Source organism: Zingiber officinale, chromosome 8A (assembly GCF_018446385.1).
Source record: "Zingiber officinale cultivar Zhangliang chromosome 8A, Zo_v1.1, whole genome shotgun sequence".
In the NCBI taxonomy this organism is placed as follows: domain Eukaryota; kingdom Viridiplantae; phylum Streptophyta; class Magnoliopsida; order Zingiberales; family Zingiberaceae; genus Zingiber; species Zingiber officinale.
The window spans coordinates 94031150-94044567 of record NC_056000.1 but is presented as its reverse complement, the minus strand read 5'-3'; the positions used below and the strand labels follow the sequence as shown (position 1 = coordinate 94044567).

The following is a 13418-nucleotide window of genomic DNA, read 5'->3' as shown; positions in this document are numbered from 1 at the left end:
GCGATTTTGACAACATTGATTACAAAGACAAGAGCTAATAATGTTAATACATTTACATTTCCATTGCATCAGTGGTCATATATTGACCAGTGTTTAAAACCTCCAACAACACCTACTGCTCTCATACCAACAACGTCATATTCATATAGGCCAAATATCATCCACATTCATCTCCATTCGAAAACACCCTTCATCAACCGTACAGAGTGTTGTGACCAGTAAAGTGATTATATTATTTTCCACATGCCTCGCATCCTTTGTACTGGCTGGGAAAACTTATTCGAGGCCATCATCCTCTCCCTAATGTACTCCAACAGCCAAACCTCATCAACATACACGCATCAGGGCTTGACGATGGTGTTTGGAATGAGGAACTAATTTTACGAGTATGGAACCATAATCTATACCGTGGAAGGATACATGACCGCTTTGTCTTGGGCAAAATGAGAGCTTGATACACCTCACGTCACTTGGTCAAGGATGGTCCAAGTTCGAGGAGGAGAATCACAAAGAATGTGCTCCATGACGATTCCACAGGGCGATGAAGAAGCACTTTGTTGCGCACACATGATTTAAGACAGAAGTGAGAAATTTGCATGACCATCCGCCTATCATCCACGTATGTTGACGAGAGCTAGACGATGATGATTGTATTAAGGAAATAGGATTTAACATATGGAACTGTACTCTAGAGTGTAGAAGTCTAGTTGACCGCTTTGCCTTTTGTGGTTTGGGAGCTTCATGCACCTCCAGCTTTATATAGGAAGGCATGGATGGATTGACGGAGGTGGTGCCGATAAAATGTGGGCAACCGATGAAACTGCTACTCATTACCCTTTGTCACATTCATGAACGTTGCGACCCTCAATTATAAAGAGAAATCAGGTGTAGGCACGAGCCCAAACAAATCTGACTGAGAAAGCTACTTAGAAGAAAACGAGACAGGGGTCATTAATTATGCCAGCTATGTATAGTCATATGGGTGATGGATCTGCTCTGAGTGGTCATTCTAGGGTTGATGCCTGCTCTGAGTGGTCATTTAATAGACCCTCAAAGATTTATGCTACGATTACAAATTTTTAGAGCATCACGTTAATGCTACAGATGGCAAAAAAAAATAATTAAAAAATACACAATAACGCTTCACGCGGTAAGATAATTAAGCAGCTAGGACCCTAACATCCTACAACGTGGAGTAGAGGCGAGTTATGCGTGGATATTTTGCTGCTACAACGTGTAGCAGCTAATTGAAAGGTATATTGGTACAATGTGAAGCATTTACTTGATAGGTCATAATGTCATATCATTTTACCTTTTGTCTCCAATCTTATGCTACCATATTCGTTGTGGGCATGAATATTAAGGGTAGTTGGTTCTGTTGGCGCTATACTTTAATCCTCACAAAGGACACTTCATATAATAAGACATTTTAGACCATTCAATGAAGAAAATCCAGCTACTACATCACTGGTACTAAGCTGAAAATCCTCAGTCTTTAAATTACCTATATAAATTTATATAATCTTGGTTGTGTTAGGTTATTATATTTCTTTGGATAAACATAATCATTTAAACATAAAACTAATAAAAATGTAAATAAAATTACTAATATATATATAAATTTTGATGGAAAAATTATATAATAAATTAAATAAAAAAATAATAAGTAAATTAAAAATCTTCAAAATTACAAAAAAATTAAAAAAATATACATTAAATAAAATCGAACAAAAAGGAAAAATAAGGATACAACTGTCATTTGACAGTGAGAGAGACGACGGAAGAGGGGTGCGCTGTGAAAGCGGGAGGGGGCAAAATCAATCCACTTCACGCATTCAACTGGCGGTCTGAAAAAGTAAGATTCGGATTTCCTTTCACTAACCGTGGTTTATGACAGGTATTGCTTGTCACATCTCCCATAACTGACAGGTATGAGTGGTCATTTATGGATGTGACGGATGAATGGAAAGATGTCGTAGATCACCTATACTCTATTTGATAAGTCTGCATACAAATATATTTATTAGTTACTTCAGCATTAACAACGGCTACATCTTCTTGGATCTCACAAAATAGGATTAGTTCCTACACGTTGTAGCAGCTAATTCAAATTAACTGCCACACGATGTGGCAGCCAATTCAAAGTAACTGCTACACGAGATGGCATCCAATCCGTACAAACTGCTACAAAGTGTAGGAGAGGCTTTTAATCTCGGCTTGGCCGAGTATTGCACCCCAGACGTCATGCCGGTAACAACTCATGTGCTGGCCACTAGACCGTCCTGCGGGGACAAGGAGCACCTCCTTACAAGCTGATGATATTGCAACATTGTACCGTTGAAGTTGCTACAACATGTAGCAGCTTATGGCTAACTATAAACAAATACATAAAACGTAAAGATGACCAAAAATGAGATCCAAAGTCAACATTTAGATTGAGGGACTACAAATATTGTTCAGCGTAGACGAGGAATGCTTGAAGTCTATAGTTAGGTTTCATAATAACATAAGACAAACAATATCTTAACAAAGAATTTATTCAAACATTAGTGTGTAATTCATTCCCTTTATAGCAGTAACTAATGATACATTACAAAGACATAGGTATCGTTCTCCTTGGACACATACAGTTGTACTCTTTTTCTCCCGCCGAAAGGCAGCATCCCTATGGAGATATGAGGCAGAGCTACACAAAGAGTGATATTTTACTCATTATTTTGAATTGCGGCCTCCTCTAATACCCCATTGACTTGGGACAGTTTACGTCGTAGCTGCACAATTTCTGTTTGGTTCTTTTTCTCTCGAAAAAGGGCAGCTTCTAACTCCTTCCTCGCCTGGTCCCATTGTTCTGTGAGATTCTTAAGATAGCCACAAACTACATGATGTTCCATAGATAAACTGAGATACCTGTCACGAATATGTTGGAAAAATCGAGATTCAAAATAAATAAAGATATTTATAAAGAACAACACGATGAAATAATACAAACCTGGAAGCATACGGATCCAGTGATACAGATGATCTTTCTGGTGAAGAAGAGGCACAGCTTGAATCCTCTTCCAAAGGGGGGTGTTTAACCTCACCCATAGTAGGTTTCGTCTTTCTGCTAAGTATAGACATGATCATGAAAGAGATGTAAATGGAGACCAAATGCAAGGCAAGTTGGATGAGTCTGTCCAGTGAATCGCATAATTATAGGAAAAAGCCCCTACCAAACCCTACCGCTTCCTATACAGAAGTCAAACGGACGCGTCTTTTCAAGTAAATGGACCATTGAAACTCTCACTACACCCCATTACGAGCTGGAAAAAGATAGGACTATCTTACATATAGTAAATACAAGGATTAATGAACCCTCGGGTATGAATTCCTACCGTGCATGTATTGTCTAACGGCTCCTGCAACAAGTCGCATCTAAAAATATTTAAATCATACAATTAATTATACATCCGTTCCGTACCCACTATCTAGCTGCGCCAACGTTCAGAATTTTATGCTACAAGGACAAATAACACAACAAAAGGATAGCAATTTAACATGTAGCAGTTAATGGCGATAAACTGCTACACGGGATTGCAGATTATTTGGATTAACTGCCACACCGTTTAGCATTGACTCTATTTTTATACTTTATGATCTAGCTGGTACAACATCTAGCAACTACTGCAATAACTAGGACCACAAATGTACTAGCTAGAGGTGATTAAATTTTTTTCACATTTTTTTTCCATTTAACCTAGTATTAATATTTTTATTAGCTGTAGACGTGATGCTACAAGTTGGACTAGCCAGCTTCACAAGACATTTAAAACTTAAATTGTTACACCCCATTTAATTTAACTACAATTATAGAGACACAGCAAATCAAAGACGCTGCTTTTGTGAAAGTAATAAATTTATAGAGACACACCAAATAAATAATTGTAACATACCACATCAAGGTCCATTCATCCGTCACGTCCATGGAATGACCACTCATAGATGTTTTTATGAAAGCTATGACAACTCATAACTGTCATAAATCTTGACTAATGAAGACTCACAAAATGGGGATTGTCAGAAGCACAGCTGTGGCCGCGTCATGGCAAGGCAACTATTCCCATACCGAATAGAAAGCGACTCTGATTTTCTAAATAACACCGGCAGGGAGGCTGCTTACATGACCATCTGATTCCAAGATGAGTAGTTCAACTTGGATTTATGCCATTTTCACGACACCACCATCCTCTTTTCTTTCATTGCAACTAGGCAACATATTCAAGTGTTTCTTTCATGCAGTAACGAGGCTCCATATGATTCTTGTGACGACGAACTTCTCCCAACCTTGACCAAATAATGTGGATAAGCTATGGCGGTCTATCATCGCCCAACACTCTTTGTCTTCGCAATGAAGCCCCTTAGAGTTCACAGAGGAAATCATAATGGAGTAACCCTACGAATCGTGCTTCAACGACCTTCTCCCACTTCTCCCACCGGTAAGGAATTTTAATTTTGCGAACACCACTATCAAAGAATCACCGTTCGTTCCTGCGTTATGGCCTGTAAGGGAGTGGTATGACTTTTGTACAATCTTCCGTTTGTGCACCACAGCCCCTCAGTCATTCCCTCAGGAATTCTATTTGATTTACATATACATTATGGCGTCGGCGAGTTTACAGTTACTATGGAATATATGTAGCAGCTACTAATTAATGTATTAGTCCAATTATATTTCATTAGCATGTGGGGATATGTTTAATCGGTAAAATAAAATGGATTCATTATTCTATATCATTGTCAATAACTAGGAACATGGTATTGGTAAATCTGGTGCACGTCGTAGCGGCTACAATATTATAGCTGGTACACCAAAGTAGCAACGGGCGGGGTCTGTGATATGGTAATATTCACAAGGAGTTGATATTGTTCATGTAATAAATTTAATATTGTAAATAAAGCTAATAACGTAACACAAACAAGATTCTCTTGTAATTTGATGCTGCATATAGTAGCAGCTTACCGACAGTCAACTGCCACACTTTGTAGCAGCTAGTATTTGTTTACTTCTATCTGGCTTAGCATCATCCCCTTTTCCAGGTGTAATAAAATATAAGTTATAAACAATTTAAGCTGCGACATGGTCTAGCAGCTTTTGTACATTAATTGAAATTCAATACATGGTGTAGCAACTTTAGTATATTAATTGCAGGCAGGAATTCAATACATGGTGTAGCAGCTTTAGTACATTAATTGCAGGCAGGAATTCAATACATGGTGTAGCAGCTTTTGTGCAACAAGTCCTCGAAAAGAGTCGACCTTTTGACTCGTCAATAACATGCGCTGGGTTTGTCTATAATTATTCACGTAAGCTAATTTATAGGTTTAACGTAGTCACGTATCGTATTGGTGCTATATCTTGTTATCCTAGTACTGAGTAGAAACTATATTATGTAGCATCTACTGCAATATGATTATAGACACCGGATAACCATAGTTTTGCACTTGTAGCTGAACCTTCGTTTCCAAATTACACATTAATTGCAACCGAAGGGGTCGGTCATATAAAATAATACTTTTGTCAATAAATAGGTGTAAAGTGATAAAAATTTCAGTAGCTTATCAAGATTAGCTGCTACACTAAGTAGCGGTTAGTGCGGATCAGCTGCTACAGCTTATAGCAATATATCTTAATTGTATCTGCTGCACTTTGTAGCAGCTACCTAGGATTATCTGCTACAACGTGTAGCAGTTATGCTAGTGTTATACTTTATGATGTATCTACTACCACGCACGGCCACTAGTGCATTGCATGCCCAAAACGTTGTCGTAGCAACTGCTGAGTAGAAGTATTTCACTTTTTTTTTTCAACTTATTATACATACCAACATTGTAGCAATTTTTTCTCCTCCATTCCATAAACCGCATTAATGGCAACCTGATGGGGTGGTAAAAATTTAGTATAATTTATCACGCTACATTTGTAAAGTTATCTCCTACAAATTACAGCAACATCTCATTAGTAGATGCAACAATCTGTAGCAATTATTGCGGGTAAGCATCTTCAAAAATTTTAAGCTGCTCACGATTAGCATCAACAAGTTGTAGTATCTACTTCCTATCAAAAAAATATACAATTGTCTTTTGTCACATTTAATATACATATCTTTAGCTTCTATACAATGTATTATCTTCGCAAGGCATTGACAGCAGTATTACAAATAAATTACCACCACGAAGCCTAAATTTTTTACTCTAATCAGTTTCACAATGCGTTTACAATCAGATTATCAATACCTTTACACGCCCACCTTGTCATTAATCCAGTGTTTGCTATTAAAAATTTTATGACCAACATGAAAACTAAATTCTCTCATTCCATCTTGTCCAAAATTTGTTGGCCTTCGATACATTAAACTCTCAGCGTATCGCATCACAAAAATTGCACAATCTAGCCTGCAAGATAGAGTTAATATCACACTGTCAATAACATAATTAGTAGCAGAGGATTGGACATGTATCAAATTTATGATTAAGCATATCTACTTACGATTTAACTTGTGTTGGCCCCGGGATCGTAGAAACCTCAAATTTTCTCGACATTAAGGAATCTAGCCCTGGATATCACATTTCGTAGTAAGGTGGGTCTATATTTTTAAAAATATCAACTTGCACGAGTTTAAAGTTTGTAACCAATGCGCACATACATCCATTACAATATGATTTACTCAACATGAAAGTTACTTACAAACTTTCGAAACTTAGATGTGTATAGTTGTGAGGATCCAAGTGAGTTGTAATGCAAATATTGAGCTTCTTAGAGGTCTATGATCAGTAGGTGCCAGTGATCATCTGCATTATTTAATGGACAGAATATATACCTAAGTGGTTTGTCGGTGTCAGTGCTTGCTGCTAGGCCAAATGCCTCATATGATATCATTGCAAACAAATCCTGTGTATGCAGACAAACATTGTTGGAGGCATATATTGAAAATAAAAACTAGATAGGAGTAGTTATTGTCATACTTACATCAAAACCAATAGGACAAAATATAGATGGCCAATAAGGAATGCCGAAAGTTTTGGCTTCCTCTGCAATTACTGCAAAATATGCATTTATGCAATCACCATCTCTGTAGCCAGTCCAATCAAAGATACCCATGAAAGATGCCAAACCCAATGATATAGTTCCATTGGACCATATTGGTTTTGTCGTAACCCTACAAAACAAAATAAAAAAAAACCTTTACATTAATTTTGTTTACGTCACCCCTCCCAATAGCTACTACACTTAAAGCAGTTGCCTAAATTATATGTGTTATATAAACTTTAATATCAGATGCAGCAGTAGATTTGCTTAAACACAATGAAATGTTTAATTCACTATTAATTAAGCAAAACCACTTCCAAGATAAATAACCTTGTGTTCACAATCAAATGGTATAAAACTCAAGAAACTTCCAACTCACGTTAGCTGCCTCAGTTTCAACAACGACTCTGCCACAACAGCATCTTTATTTTTCTTAAAATATAACTTCGATTGCTGAAACACAATAAATAGGCAAGGTTTCAACGTGAGTATTCAAATGTGAATTAAGAGTAATAGAAGACACATTTAACCAACCTAATCCGTACCTTAAGTATTTTGGATTTAAGTTGGGCAAGGGTAGACAAATTTGCATTCGATGAAGATGTGGCAGCTACATCAGTAGATGATACATGGCCTTCTTGTACTTTAACAGGAGCCTCCCCAACTGCCTCTCCTTTGCCCTTGGCCTTCTCTACCTCATGTTCATCTTCAAAAATTACTCTTTTACTCCTTTTGGCCAAGTGCAATCCCTTAATCTCTTTGCCAGTTGGGGGTTTCCTTCTCTTTGTAGCACAAGTCTTTGTCCTGGGTACTGATCGCGTGGCAGGTAATGGGTCAATAACCTTGGCAAGCAACTGACTTTCAAGCTCTATGATTTTCCTCTCTTGTTCTGCTATATTTTGCTCTTTTAACTTTATACTTCTATCCTTCTCATCTATTATTTTATCCTTGGAAGATAATGATTTTTCTGCATCACTGGCAAAATTTATTTTCTCCTGATTTAGCTCACTTATTATGCGCTCCATCTGGGCAATGACCTGGTCCTTACCCTCAACCACAGACTCCAGTCGAGATTTTTCTGCCTCCCAGGCTTGACATTTTGTACAAGCCACTTTTTCCTCAACATATTCTACAGAAAATGGCTCTGGACCTCGATACGGCTTTTCCATACATTCTGCTGCCTGTACAGGAACTTGGTGGGGAATACCCTGAGCATCGACTGCCTCTTCATTAGATTGCTCATGAATTTGATCAGCATTGCCCTCCCAAGCTAATTGTAAAAATCCCTCTGCAATTTGTTGATCTATATGCTCTACAATATCTTCTAGGGGATCGTTTGAGAGCAGGTGTGTCTCTAGGTCCGAAGGTTGCAAATCAACAATTATTTATGCAGGAGGTAATTCAGCGATCCTCGACTTTATTGTCTCCACGCGGGAGCCTGACCACTTTCATCTGCATATTCTTGGAAGGGCATGCTGTCTGTAAGGATCCATTATTCTGACATGTTCACACATCCAGACCTGCAATACAATAAAAACTGTCAAAATTTGATACATTCTGGTTTTATCTTATGAGACTATCATTATATTTAGAGACTTACAGCAAGGAGATGTGCGAACCCTCTGAGCATGGGAGCTTGCATTCCCGCAAGGCCCTCAGGTTTCACCTTCAGTGAAAGCATCGAACCAATGGCCCCCAGCTACGGGCTGATATAGTCATATACAGCCTTACACCAATTATACCTACCTAAATTGGCAAAATCATCTACGCAATCTATTAGTGATTGTACTGGTAATCTAGATATGCTGCTAGTAGTAGTAAATAAAACACTAACAAAGAAATACAATATTAATAATTGACAAAACAGAGTATCGGTTTCAGCAGAGGGAGGTTGGTTGCTGAGGTTTATCATCTTCTTCTCCAGCTCCTTCTGTGTACACTCCACATTATGGAAGTGTTGTAGAAATAGTGGGGTGGTAGCTGCATGCTATTGCAAAATAACTTCAGCGTCGTGGTCTGGAAGTCCAAGTATCAAAGAGACGTCTTTCCTGGTGAAGCTAATCTCCTTGTTACGAAAGATGAAGGATCTTGCTTGCACGTCCCAATTGTCAAACATATTTTGAATAAGACTACGAATATTTGCAATTTCAGGCATGGCTAATGCCCAAGCAAATGGGCTTCCATTGATCATCTCCAGTTGTCGGTCGGTTATGTGGAGTGATGATATAAACCCCTTGAAGTGAGGGTAGTTACTTTTCCAGTGCACTTTCTTGCGATATGCACGGGAAGCTGCAGTTCTCTGGCTCGCCATTTAGTTCTGTCAAACACAAACATAAGCTCATAATGCTACTTACTTCCCTTATGTGTAATCTCTATATTATAAACCATAATATAAACCCCGATACTGTTATTAGTAAGTAGTAACCAGATCCTAATACATTACCATGTCTATAATCTCTATATTATCAACCATAATATGAAACCTGAGACTGTTATAAGTAACCATAATCTAATACATTACAAGTTCTATAATCTCTCCTATATATATCAATGTGACTAGTTGTGCTTAACATGAGTACTCTACACATTGTAGCAGTTAGTGTCAAGTAGCTGCAACATATGTAAGAAGACAATGGAGACTGTAGTGGTTAAGCGAGTTGTTTCATTTTGTAGCAGTTCAACGACAAGAGCTGCACCACGAAATATATATATCTTTGTTTTAACCTCATTGATCCCTCAAAGTAAACCATCTTTGGTGAGCGACCTAAAAACATTAAACCCCTAGCAGCTAGGAGACGGTTCTCAACCCTAAATATTCAAAATATCCAAGTAACCGAAGCTTTGGAACATAAACCCTAACATATTACTTACAATGAAGGCGAAGCTTCGAATGACACAAAGAACGTCGCAGAGCAGAGAGGTTGATTGATGAAGACTCCGTGGGCCACCGAACAACTATCGAAGAAATTCCTTCGAAATATTTGTCACACGGCGAGTTTAGGGTAAAAAACTTTGATCTATGAGGGTAAAAATGTATTTGAACATTATAAATATATATTATCACAATAATTGAAAAACTAACCAAACCAGCTCAGGCAAAGGAGATAATTTTAAAAACTTTTTTTTCATGTTGATAATCTGTGTACAATAAGAAAATCATGGCTACCAACAATAGGACTTACGAATTTAGCTGGCACATGTTTTGCCAGCTACATGTAGATGTAGCTGCTACAAGGTGTCGCAGTTATTAGCAGAGGTAACTGCTACACCGCGTCGCAGCAAAGCAAATAAAATCAAAGGCGCTTAAGCATCTGAAATATTTTTAAATCAAATATTAAGCAATTTTAATTAAAGACATGTCCAGTAAATATTTTTGGGGTTAATCTTATTACAAAAATACTGCTACTAATAATGGGCCTTATCGCATTAGCTGCAACAAGTTGTGGCAGCTACATGTTGAGGTAACTGCTACAATATGTAGTGCTTATTAGTCGAAGTAACTGCTTCAACGCGTGGCACAAAAACAAGGCAAAGCCGGTGCAACATCGCATCTTACATTTTCACATTTTTTTTAGCAAGATGAAAACTCTGCTATTGGGTTAATCTCTGCTAGAAAATAGGCCTGCTAGAAGACCGACAAACCAACATTGTTGCTGAAAATAAAGGGTTAATGGCTAAAGTGTAGTGTTAATCTCTGCTAGAAGATAGAGGGGCTAGAAATCCAAAATATCAAGGTAGCTGCTACAAGGTGTGGCAGCTTCATGCATAGTTAACTGCTACACGTTGTAGCAGCTTCCTCCCCATGAAGCTGCTACACCTTGTAGCAGCAAAATGAAAGTCCACCGGAGAGCAGGCGATTGGTGCAGCCGACCTTTCACTTTCCCGACAGGGGCCCAAGTGGTCAGCCGGACGACCTTCGACGAAGACGAGGGAGACGGAGGGAGCGAAGAAGAGAGAATTCTAATCAATCTGTAGCAGGAAAGGCGCTGAAGCAGTGAAAAAATTTTTTAAGAATAATTTTTGAATCGGGTTGATAAAGACAATATGAAACTATGGGTACCGAGTACGTTAATTTCTGCTAGAAAATATCAAGGTAGCTGCTACAAGGTGTGGCAGCTTCATGCACAGTTAACTGCTACACGTTGTAGCAGCTTCCTCCCCATGAAGCTGCTACACCTTGTAGCAGCAAAATAAAAGTCCACCGGAGAGCAGGCGGTTGTTAGAGCCGTCGACCATCCAGGTCGTAGCATAAGTCCTTCCGACCTTCTACCACGACCAATCCAAGTCATATCCTACAAGCACGGTTTCATCAGTCGTAGTAGTTGATGCAACGGTTAGAAATGGGAGCAAAGCCGCGGTGCATCTTTATACAATTATTACAGCTATTTTTATACCGATTTCACAAGGTAATAACGGTGTGGATTAAGAAATTAAATTGGAGTGAGGTGGTAGGATCTCACAGTAGACTTGCGATTGAAGACGCCGGAGCAACTTTCCGGCCGGGAGCGCGAGGGACAAGTTTCGACGGAGGGATCGAGGGAAGGGGGCGAGCGGCGAGCCAGACAAAAAATATTGAACTTTCCAGGGAAGCGTCAGGTCGCCCGGAGGACGGACGCCGGAGGGGACCGTGAGCGAGGGAGAGAGAGCGGCGAGGGAGATTTTATTTTTGGTAATAAGCGTCGCCGAAATTTTGAACAAAGGCGAGAAAGGGAGAGAGTAACTTTTGTGGATTATTTTATTTGTAGTGAAATCGAACTGGCGGTGCCACGTCTGCGCGTCGCTCACGGTCGCGCACAAAGCGTCGCCCAGCATAACATTTCTCATATAGTGTATTGTTATATTTATAAGACAGATATAAACATCTTAACATATAACTATTACTAACCCCCAATCAAATTCATTGACCAATGTTCCATTCCATGATCACAATAGAGATGCCAACAAGCTTCTTCTCCAGTATTTCTTACACAACTCGTCCACACGTCACTTCAATTCACCACTACCTTCGGTTCCTAATGCCTCGTGTCACTCGATCATGGTAATAATCTACATCACATTAACTATAGAATATAGTATCTTCCTCCTCCTGTAATCAATAAAGGAAATAATCTATCATCATATGAGGTATAGAATATAGTATCTTCCAATACCACGCGTTACTTGAACAAGGAAATAATCTACATCACATGAGGTATAGAATATAGTATCTTCCAATACCACGTGTAACTCGACCAAGGAAATAATCTACATCACATGAGGTATATGCATGGTCAACGTAGATCTAACCACAATTCAAAATTGACAGTTCAATAGTTCAATAGTTCAAAAGAACCAGCAATTCGACAATTTCTCAACTCGCAGCCTTAACCTTCAAGTCTTGTTACAATTCAAAGTCCAAAACTGACAATTACGATTTTGGTCACAGCTCACCACCTATTTAAGATTATATTAGTTTATAAATTTGGAGAAGTAAAAAATTATAAAAAAAAGCTTAAATTTATTTAAGTTGTCTATTTATCCCCTTAGGACATAGGGGAATCAAAGTCCCACGTAATACACTTACATTTTTACCTTTATTACCTAGGAAATAACAATTACTCACTTTCATTTTTCGTTGAAAATTGCATTTTTTACATTCTCTTTGCAGTTCTCGTCTAATCATCAAATAGCACATGAGCTTCCAAGAATAAGGAGACAATAAATCATCTTTCATCCAAGATATCACATCCAAACGTAAATGTTTGTTCTACAACAACGATTGATACCGAACAAGCTAGAATCTCCTTTGCTATGATAGAAAGATGGGATAATTTTGGATCTTCTGCGACCAGCATAGTAAAATATAGAAATCCAATTCGCTTCTATTTCACTAAAATCAAAAGAAGTCGTAAAATATTTCCTAAGTTCCTATCTGAAACTTAAGGATCACGTGGATGTTTCGTCCATACTTGTAATAAAAGTTGTCTTTGAGAGTTTTAATCTACTACTACCACGACTATTATTTTATGTTTTAGCTGTATTACCTTATAATCTATATTTTAAACTATAGTCTTTGTAAATATTATATAAATTGGTTTTAGTATTTTGTACAATAAAAGTAGGATTTGGAGAAGAAAAATCTTTAAATAGAAAATTTTTAAATAGTATTGAAGTGTTATAATATATAACTAACATTTCATATAAAACATCTAATTTAAATCTAGGATCTCAAACAAATGCAACTAAATAAAAATCAATAATATAATAAAAGTATTTCTCCCATTTTGTCTTCATTTCTTTGGTAAATTAGTGAGTAGGTAAGTTTCCAAAATACTTAAATCATGTATTCTAATTTCAAAATTATCAAATCATG

At 37.8% G+C, this 13418-nt stretch overlaps 1 protein-coding gene across 2 annotated transcripts in view; it reads right to left on the bottom strand.

Annotated features, from left to right (window-relative positions):
* Window positions 1–13418, bottom strand: part of LOC122009856 — a 93928-nt gene that overhangs the window by 37083 nt on the left and 43427 nt on the right. The window lies entirely within an intron of this gene.